The sequence below is a fragment of the Pseudochaenichthys georgianus genome, chromosome 5 (assembly GCF_902827115.2).
Source record: "Pseudochaenichthys georgianus chromosome 5, fPseGeo1.2, whole genome shotgun sequence".
Lineage (NCBI taxonomy): Eukaryota > Metazoa > Chordata > Actinopteri > Perciformes > Channichthyidae > Pseudochaenichthys > Pseudochaenichthys georgianus.
Window position 1 is genome coordinate 19,027,673 of NC_047507.1, and position 9,750 is coordinate 19,037,422.

At 41.2% G+C, this 9,750-nt stretch overlaps 1 long non-coding RNA gene across 1 annotated transcript; it reads left to right on the plus strand.

Annotated features, from left to right (window-relative positions):
* Nucleotides 1-1,538: 1,538 nt before the first annotated feature.
* Nucleotides 1,539-3,266, plus strand: LOC139433859 (uncharacterized). Its single transcript, XR_011643264.1, has 5 exons — nucleotides 1,539-1,676; nucleotides 1,955-2,142; nucleotides 2,411-2,524; nucleotides 2,853-3,063; nucleotides 3,179-3,266. It is a non-coding gene; the product is annotated as an uncharacterized lncRNA (long non-coding RNA).
* The last annotated feature ends 6,484 nt before the right edge of the window (nucleotides 3,267-9,750 follow it).

Sequence of the window (9,750 nt, forward strand, 5' to 3'; positions counted from 1 at the left end):
TGAGATACAAGATCTCTTCTTCCAGGGAGTCCTGACCAACACGGCACACAACAAGTTTCAACATAAAACAAAGGCATTAAACAAAAAAAACATACAATTCAATGAGTATGTTTGGCTCTCGGGGGGATGGTGTGTTAAGAGTCAGATTCTTAACGAAATCTTTACACATAAATCTGCCGAGTGTCTGTAAAAAGTCTTAAAATCAAAAAACTTGCTTTTTAGAGTCAGAATTCTAACAAAATCTACGGACACAAAGTCTACTAAATTATATACTTTTTCAGCTTTTTAAACACAAAAGTGTATCTTTCAGTAACTTTCTCAGAGAATTAAAGCATAAATCTGTCAAATGTTTCAAAACAGCCTTGTTTTACTGACATAGCCTCAAAATCACAAACTGCCATTAAGAGTCAGAATCCTAACGAAATCTACTAAAACAGAGTACTTTCATGGTAGTGGTCAGCTTTTAAACACAAAGTGTATCTTTTTAGTAACTTTCTGAGAGAATTAAGCATAACTCTGTCAAATGTTCAAAACAGCCTTGTTTCACTGAAATAGCCTCAAAATGACAAACTGCCATTAAGAGTCAGATGCTTGACGAAATCTACTGACACAGAGTACTTTCATGGTAGTGGTCAGCTTTTAAAAAGAAAAGTGTATCTTTCAGTAACTTTTTGAGAGAGTGAAGCATACATCTTTCAAATGTTTCAAAACAGCCTTGTTTTACTGGCATAGCCTCAAAATCAGAAATTGCCATTAAGAGTCAGATGCTCTTAAGACTCTTAAGGGCAATTTGTGATTTTGAGGCTATGTCAGTAAAACAAGGCTGTTTTGAAACATTTGAAAGATTTATGCTTAACTCTCTCAAAAAGTTACTGAAAGATACACTTTTCTTTTTAAAAGCTGACCACTACCATGAAAGTACTCTGTTTTATTAGATTCCGTTAAGATTCTGACTCTTAATGGCAGTTTGTGATTTTAGAGGCTATGTCAGTGAAACAAGGCTGTTTTGAACATTTGACAGATTTATGCTTAAATTCTCTGAGAAAGTTACCGAAAGATACACTATTGTGTATAAAAGCTGACCACTAGCATGAAGTACTTTGTTTTAGTAGTTTTCGTCAAGCATATACACATTTGTATTCAAAAGCTGAAAAGTAGATAATGAAGTAGACTTTGTGTCCGTAGATTTCGTTAAGATTTTGACTCTTAATGGCAGTTTGTGATTTTGAGGCTATGTCAGTGAAACAAGGCTGTTTTGAACATTTGACAGATTTATGCTTAAATTCTCTGAGAAAGTTACCGAAAGATACACTATTGTGTATAAAAGCTGACCACTAGCATGAAGTACTTTGTATTAGTAGATGTTGTCAAGCATCTGACTCTTAATGGACGTCTCTTTAAAATGACCGCTCAGAGGAGCAACATGAGAGGCTTCTCAATACTCAAATTTCCCCTCCTGGACTCCTGGACCATAGACATATAAAGAGTAGACACCGCATTGGCTGCTGGGGCGCAAGAAATACGGCCGCCATCTTGGACCGGTCATCCTACCCATATTGTACAGACATTCTACCCATAGACAGCAGAGGTTTCAAGATGCCAGAGCACTGTGCAGCATATTGCTGTGCAAATCGGCGGACGATTGCGAACAGGGGTCGGGGGATTACTTTTCACAAGTAAGATTCAACATTATAATTGGTTGTATTTTGTAAATAGAATATTATTGTACTGTATTGATGTCCGCCAGCGAAATCGTAGCCAGCAAACATTATGTTCATGGCCAACTGAGACTTTATAAATCGCTGCTGTAACAAGTGAATTTCCCCGTTGTGGGATGAATAAAGTAAAATCTAATCTAATGTATCTAGGAAGAAGAAGGAAGAAAATAAGCTTGACCTCCTTCTTAAAATGTTTTTGTGTTGACTCTCTCAAATCTCCCGTTTTTATTTTGAAGGTTTCCCAAAGACAAAGATATGAGAAAGAAGTGGGAAGTTGCTTTGAGGAGGGAAGGGTTCACTGCAAGCGAGTCATCCGTGATTTGCAGTGAGCATTTTAAGCAGGACGAGTTTGACAGGACAGATTGTCCGACTCAGAGATGGTGTTATTCCCTCCATCTTCAGCTTCCCGGTTCACCTCCAAAGAGTAGGTGTATCATCATAAGGTTATTAGCATTCGTAAATGTAAATATTCTATTATCAATAACAGGGCAGGGTGAAGTGTGTGTGTGTGTGTGTGTGTGTGTGTGTGTGTGTGTGTGTGTGTGTGTGTGTGTGTGTGTGTGTGTGTGTGTGGTGTGTGTGTGTGTGTGTGTGTGTGTGTGTGGTGTGTGTGTGTGTGTGTGTGTGTGTGTGTGTGTGTGTGTGTGTGTGTGTGTGTGTGTGTGTTCAAGTATTCTGCTTTTTCATTTTAGCCAGAAAAGGGCAGGACTACGTCTACTTCCAGAAAAGCTGAAGAGAGCCTGTCTGTGGCCCCTCAGGACGACCCAGAAGCTTCAACCTCACACTCACAACCACAACCTAATGATGTGAGTATTTCTATTTTCAACATCATTCATAATGGTCCTAGACAAAGTAAAATCTCTCTTGTTTGCTGCCACTCATATTAAACACACTCACAAATAAACACATACACACACAATTGAAGACATGTTGAACATGCATTCCTGGCACACTCACTCACTCACTCACTCACTCACTCACACACGCGCGTGCACACACACACACACGCATGATGCTGGCAGTGGCTTTGACAGGTGATGACTATAAGAAAGAATGTGGGCCATACTCTAGTTGTGTCAAAGTGATGTGTGTGAAGTGAAACATCACTCAAACCATGTTCATCCCTCTTTCTAGGATCATAGCTATGTCTTGCCTGCTTCTCCTACTGCTCTTAAGGCCAGACTCAATGAAGCTTTAGCAAGAGTGGAGAGTCTCGAGCGAGAGAGGAAGAATGCCATGGCTAGAGAAAAGAGGGCAGAGACCACAGTGAGGAGTCTTTTGGGGGATTTGAGGGAAAAGAACCTCATTAATGAAGAACTCAAAGAGAGGCTTGATTTCTACTCAGGTAAGATGAAAGTAGCACTTTGAAATTCATGTACATCTTACTCTTACACTCTTTATTAAACTCCTTTGTTATTATATGAAGGGGACTTATTAATTTTTTTCTCATACAATTTCAGATCTTCAAATAGACTTCAAGGCAAAGCAGGGCCATGAGTACTCAAAGGACCACAGAGAGCTTGCCCTCACACTCCATCTACATGGTCCAAAGGCATACGAATACCTCAGAGAGACTAAAAAAAAAAGGTAGTCTTAATGTTGTTCAATTTCATTTTTGGAAATTACGGTTGCAAGTACGTTAAATAGCTACTTCTCAGTTGTTGTACAGGTGGCTGTGTTCGGTGGATGGCAAGCCTGGCCTGAACAAGATGATGCTGGATATGCTGGAGAGAAGATGCCAGGAAGACCAGGCTGAACATGGATGTGTTGCACTCATGTTGGATGACATGGCCATCAGAAAACATGTGCAATATAATCCACATAACCAGTCAATGTCTGGTTTTGTCGACATGGGTGATGGAAACAATGAAACCGATGTTGCTACTGAGGCTCTTGTGTTCATGGTGGTTGACCTACAAGGACATTGGAAGGCTCCCATTGCATATTACCTGACGAAGTCTTTGTCACCTGAAACACAAAGGGTCCTAATCTAAATCTAAAATCTAATCTAATCTATCTAGGAAGAAGAAGGAAGAAAATAAGCTTGACCTCCTTCTTAAAATGTTTTTGTGTTGACTCTCAAATCTCCCGTTTTTATTTTGAAGGTTTCCCAAAGACAAAGATATGAGAAAGAGGTTCTCAGTCATGCTTTGGAGGAGACGCATGCACGGGGCATTCGGGTGTCATGAGCAACTTTGTGTAAATATGGTTTGGGCGGGGTGGTGTCATGTTCTTGTGTTTAACTTGAACATTTACATTTTTTATATAGATGTAGAAGTACATTTTCATTTTTTATGACGTAGATATTCATTTTTACTGATATATAACTTCTGTCTATGTATAATGTATTATTGTTTCTTCATTTTTCAACTTATTAAAATAGCTGAGTATAGGCCTACACAATCTGCTTCTCTATCATATATAGACCATTAGTGTTTTTTTATGTGTATGTATATATTATATATCGTGTGTCTTTTGCAAAATACCTATCATACATAACATAGGCTATCAAATACCAGAATATTCTATTGCTGTTAAGCCTACTATGAATATTAAAATACGCCGAATCATGTGTCCGGTATCATGTCTACATATATGACGTTTGCAGAAAACCCCCCCCGTGAAAATCAGTTTTGTATTCAGCGAGTTATGATTGATAAAATCCGCTGACACTTCATTGCGCCTGCCAGACAGATTACACTGAGTGGAGCGGGTGACCGGTCCAAGATGGCGGCCCCACGGCTCGTCAGCGCCAATAGGCAGTAGCGGTCGATGCGGCGTCTACTCTTTATATGTCTATGTCCAGGGCTGAAGTCGAATAGTCCATTTAGCTTAGGAACCTTCCTAAAGGAGTGAAATGACCCGGAAGTCCCTCAGTGGCAGCCATGATAAGTGCCGTTCGAATTCTCTAGAATGATGAGAATGATAGGAAAGGAGGTTTCAAACTTGCTTTATAACCTCCTTTAGCTTAGGAACCACTGGACCTCCCTCACCGACAGGAGAAGCGAAAATGCTGCCCCACAATGCCTTGCAGCCGCAGCATTTGCCGTCACTCAACAGTCGGCCGTTCACGGAAACAACCGATTATGACCGAGAAATTATATCATGAAAGTTACGGTGCTTATTAAGCATTTTAAAACATAGGTGGTAAGTTGCCAAAGTGCTTTGTTTTGAACGTTCATCAGTATTATAATCAAAAAGAGAAATATGAACGTTAGTTTTCACTGAAATTATCAAATAAAGTCAACATTTCAGTCTTCACTGAGCTGTGTGGGGTTTTTTCAACTTTTAAAAGATGTTTGAATGGTGATATACACAGTGATAGATGTTAGGGACTAACGTTTATAATAAATACATCTGTATTGATTTTAAGATCTTTAGTTCATACAATCATACGTATTGGGATCATTTGTATTAATGTGGACCGGAGGGAGAGGGTGACGAGCATAAGTTTCACTTTCCTTTTTTATTTCAATTCCAACTTTGGTCATGAAGAATATGTTTCTCTGTTGTCCACGTTCATAAAGCAAAGCAGCAGCATCAGAGCACGGTGCAGAGTCTCTAGATGAGTTTACAGTAGTCCGTCGTTCTTATTAAACATCCATGTTGTAGTCCGCTGCGGCTGTATAGAAAACTGTGGTTTCCATAGTTTCCCCACAGCAGCAGACGCACACAAACGTTCGCTGGCGCATCATAAACACGTTGGATAGTGAAAGTGCATTCGGATTCTCTAAAGTACCGCAGTCTCTTCTCCTAAGTCCTTTTGAATTCTCCTATCCACTATCCCTTAACCCCGTGACGTTTCACTCAGAGGTCAAGGAATAGACGATAGGGTTAGAACTTAGGAGCTGATTTTTAAACTATCCGACTGCAGCCCTGGACTCCTCGGTCCTCCGGTAGTGACCCGGAAATGAATTTCAGTGCGCCATTTTGAAGGACGTCTCATTTCTCTAAATGCACACCGAGGACCGAGGATCGAGCGTCGAGGAGGCTCTCTGGAGGAGCTATAACCGAGGATACACTGATGGTTCCTCCACGGCTCCTCCGCGGATGCATTTCCGGGATCGGTGGAGGCGTGACGCACGGCCGGACTTATCTCAGCCAATGACAGCTCTGCATGCATCCCCTGGATATTATTTTAGAACCTGCTCTCATCGCAACGCGATGTTTACAGTGAGAACAGCTGTGAGGTCCTTCAGAAAGCAGAGCAGTGTGTACAATATATATCACTCAGTATAACAGGCATACTCTCTTTATTTGCTTTAGTTTAGTAGATATCTACAAACAAAGAGTCGATATTTTTCTAAAACCATTTAGTGCTTCACATAATAAAATACACAACGGCTGTAGCCTGATTATGCTTTAGGAGCTGTAGGTGTGTGTGGTGTGTGACACACACCTACACACTGTACCACACGCACCTATACACTGTAACACGCACTGGTACAGTGTGTAGGTGCGTGTTGTACAGTGCGCAGATGCGGTGGACAGACAGGTCTCAGTTGGTTTGGTGTCCTTACTTTTAATACTTGCAAATACAACTTTTGGCCCGTAATTTCAATTCCCCATTTCAGCGACCAGAGAGAGGGGGGATATATATCCAGTCTCTGATTGTGTTACGTTATTATGAGAGTGCTCTCATACTTTAAATTGTAGGCTATATATTTATATAAATATATTTGTGTGTGTGTGTCCACATCTGTAGCCTGTTATTGTCTCATACCGCACTCTCAATGAATTCAAAGTAAATATGTGGGGGAACAATGTTCAGCTGATCTAACAGAGATTATAAAATATGACGAAACACCCGACAGCTGATGCAGCTGTTGCCACGTAATAATGAACGGACGTCGCTTTAATATGACCGCTCAGAGGAGAGGAGTTCTCATTTCTTTAAACGTCTGCTGCTTCCCCTCCTCGGTCCTCCGCTCGCATCTCCTGTGGGCGGGACTAAGTCTCGAGGAGGGGAGTCGAGGAGGGGAAATTTAAGAATTGAGAAGCCTCTATGGTCTAGCTACGGCCGCGGCCATAGACATATAAAGAGTAGACGCCGCATCGACCGCTGCTGCCTATTGGCGCTGACGAGCCGTGGGGCCGCCATCTTGGACCGGTCACCCGCTCCACTCAGTGTAATCTGTCTGGCAGGCGCAATGAAGTGTCAGCGCATTTTATCAATCATAACTCGCTGAATACAAAACTGATTTTCACGGGGGGGGGGGGGGGTTCTGCAAACGTCATATATGTAGGCATGATACCGGACACATGATTTGGCGTATTTTAATATTCATAGTAGGCTTAACAGCAATAGAATATTCTGGTATTTGATAGCCTATGTTATGTATGATAGGTATTTTGCAAAAGACACACGATATATAATATATACACACACACATAAAAAAACACTAATGGTCTATATATGATAGAGAAGCATATTGTGTAGGCCTATACTCAGCTATTTTAATAAGTTGAAAAATGAAGAAACAATAATACATTATACATAGACAGAAGTTATATATCAGTAAAAATGAATATCTATGTCATAAAAAATGAAAATGTACTTCTACATCTATATAAAAAATGTAAATGTTCAAGTTAAACACAAGAACATGACACCACCCCGCCCAAACCATATTTACACAAAGTTGCTCATGACACCCGAATGCCCCGTGCATGCGGCTCCTCCAAAGCATGACTGAGAACCTCTTTCTCATATCTTTGTCTTTGGGAAACCATCAAAATAAAAACGGGAGATTTGAGAGTCAACACAAAAACATTTTAAGAAGGAGGTCAAGCTTATTTTCTTCCTTCTTCTTCCTAGATAGATTAGATTTTAGATTTAGATTAGGACCCTTTGTGTTTCAGGTGACAAAGACTTCGTCAGGTAATATGCAATGGGAGCCTTCCAATGTCCGTGTAGGCCAACCACCATGAACACAAGAGCCTCAGTAGCAGCATCGGTCTCATTGTTTCCATCACCCATGTCTACAAAAGCAGACATTGACTGGTTATGTGGATTATATTGCACATGTTTTCTGATGGCCATGTCATCCAACATGAGTGAAACACATCCATATTTAGCCTGGTCGTCCTGGCATCTTCTCTCCAGCATATCCAGCATCATCTTGTTCAGACCAGGCTTGCCATCCACCGAACACAGCCACCTGTAAAAAAATTGAGAAGTAGCTATTTAACGTACTTGCAACCGTAATTTCCAAAAATGAAATTGAACAACATTAAGACTACCTTTTTGTTGTAGTCTCTCTGAGGTATTTGTATGCCTTTGGACCATGTAGATGGAGTGTGAGGGCACATTCTCTGTGGTCCTTGGAGTACTCATGGCCCTGCTTTGCCTTCAAGTCTATTTGAAGATCTGAAATTGTATGAGAAAAAATTAATAAGTCCCCTTCATATAATAACAAAGGAGTTTAATAAAGAGTGTAAGAGTAAGATGTACATGAATCTCAAAGTGCTACTTTCATCTTCCCTGAGTAGAAATCAAAGCCTCTTTGAGTTCTTCATTAATGAGGTTTTTTTCCCTCAAATCCCCCAAAAGAGTCCTCACTGTGGTCTCTGCCCTCTTTTCTCTAGCCATGGCATTCTTCCTCTCTCGCTCGAGACTCTCCACTCTTGCTAAAGCTTCATTGAGTCTGGCCTTAAGAGCAGTAGGAGAAGCAGGCGAGACATAGCTATGATCCCAGTAGAAAGAGGGATGAACATGGTTTGAGTGATGTTTCACTTCACACACAACCACTTTGACACAACTAGAGTATGGCCCACATTCTTTCTTTCTCACCTGTCAAAGCCACTGCCAGCATCATGCGTGTGTGTGGCCAGGAATGCATGTTCAACATGTCTTCAATTGTGTGTGTATGTGTTTATTTGAGAGTGTGTTTTAATATGAGTGGCAGCAAACAAGAGAGATGAGATTTGACTTTGTCTAGGACCATTATGATATGATGTTTGAAAATAGAAATACTCACATCATTAGCTGAGGTTGTGAGTGTGAGGTTGAAGCTTCTGGGTCGTCCTGAGGGGCCACAGACAGGCTCTCTTCAGCTTTTCTGGAAGTAGACGTAGTCCTGCCCTTTTCTGGCTAAATGGAAAACACACAACACACACACAACACACACACACACACACACACACACACACACACACACACACACATCACACCACACACACACACACACACACACACACACACACACCACACACACACACACACCACACACACCACACACACACACACACCACACACACACACACACACACACACACCCACACACCACACACACACACACACACACACCACACACACACACACACACGTTATTGATAATAGAATATTACATTTATGAATGCTAATAACCGTATGATGATGCACCTACTCTTTGGAGGTGAACCGGGAAGCTGAAGATGGAGGGAATAACACCATCTCTGAGTCGGACAATCTGTCCTGTCCTGTCAAACTCGTCCTGCTTACAATGCTCACTGCAAATCACGGATGACTCGCTTTGCAGTGAACCCTTTCCCTCCTCAAGCAACTTCCCACTTCTTTCTCATATCTTTGTCTTTGGAAACCTTCAAAATAAAAACGGGGAGATTTGAGAGTCAACACAAAAACATTTTAAGAAGGAGGTCCAGCTTATTTTCTTCCTTCTTCTTCCTAGATAGATTAGATTCGATTTTACTGTATTCATCCCACAACGGGGACATTCACTTGTTACAGCAGCGATTTATAAAGTCTCAGTTGGCCATGAACATAATGTTTGCTGGCTACGATTTCGCTGGCGGACATCAATACAGTACAATAATATTCTATTTTACAAAATACAACCAATTATAATGTTGAATCTTACTTGTGAAAAGTAATCCCCCGACCCCTGTTCGCAATCGTCCGCCGATTTGCACAGCAATATGCTGCACAGTGCTCTGGCATCTTGAAACCTCTGCTGTCTATGGGTAGTAGAATGTCTGTAGGATGACCGTCCAAGATGGCGGCCGTATTTTGCGCCCCAGCAGCCACTGCGGC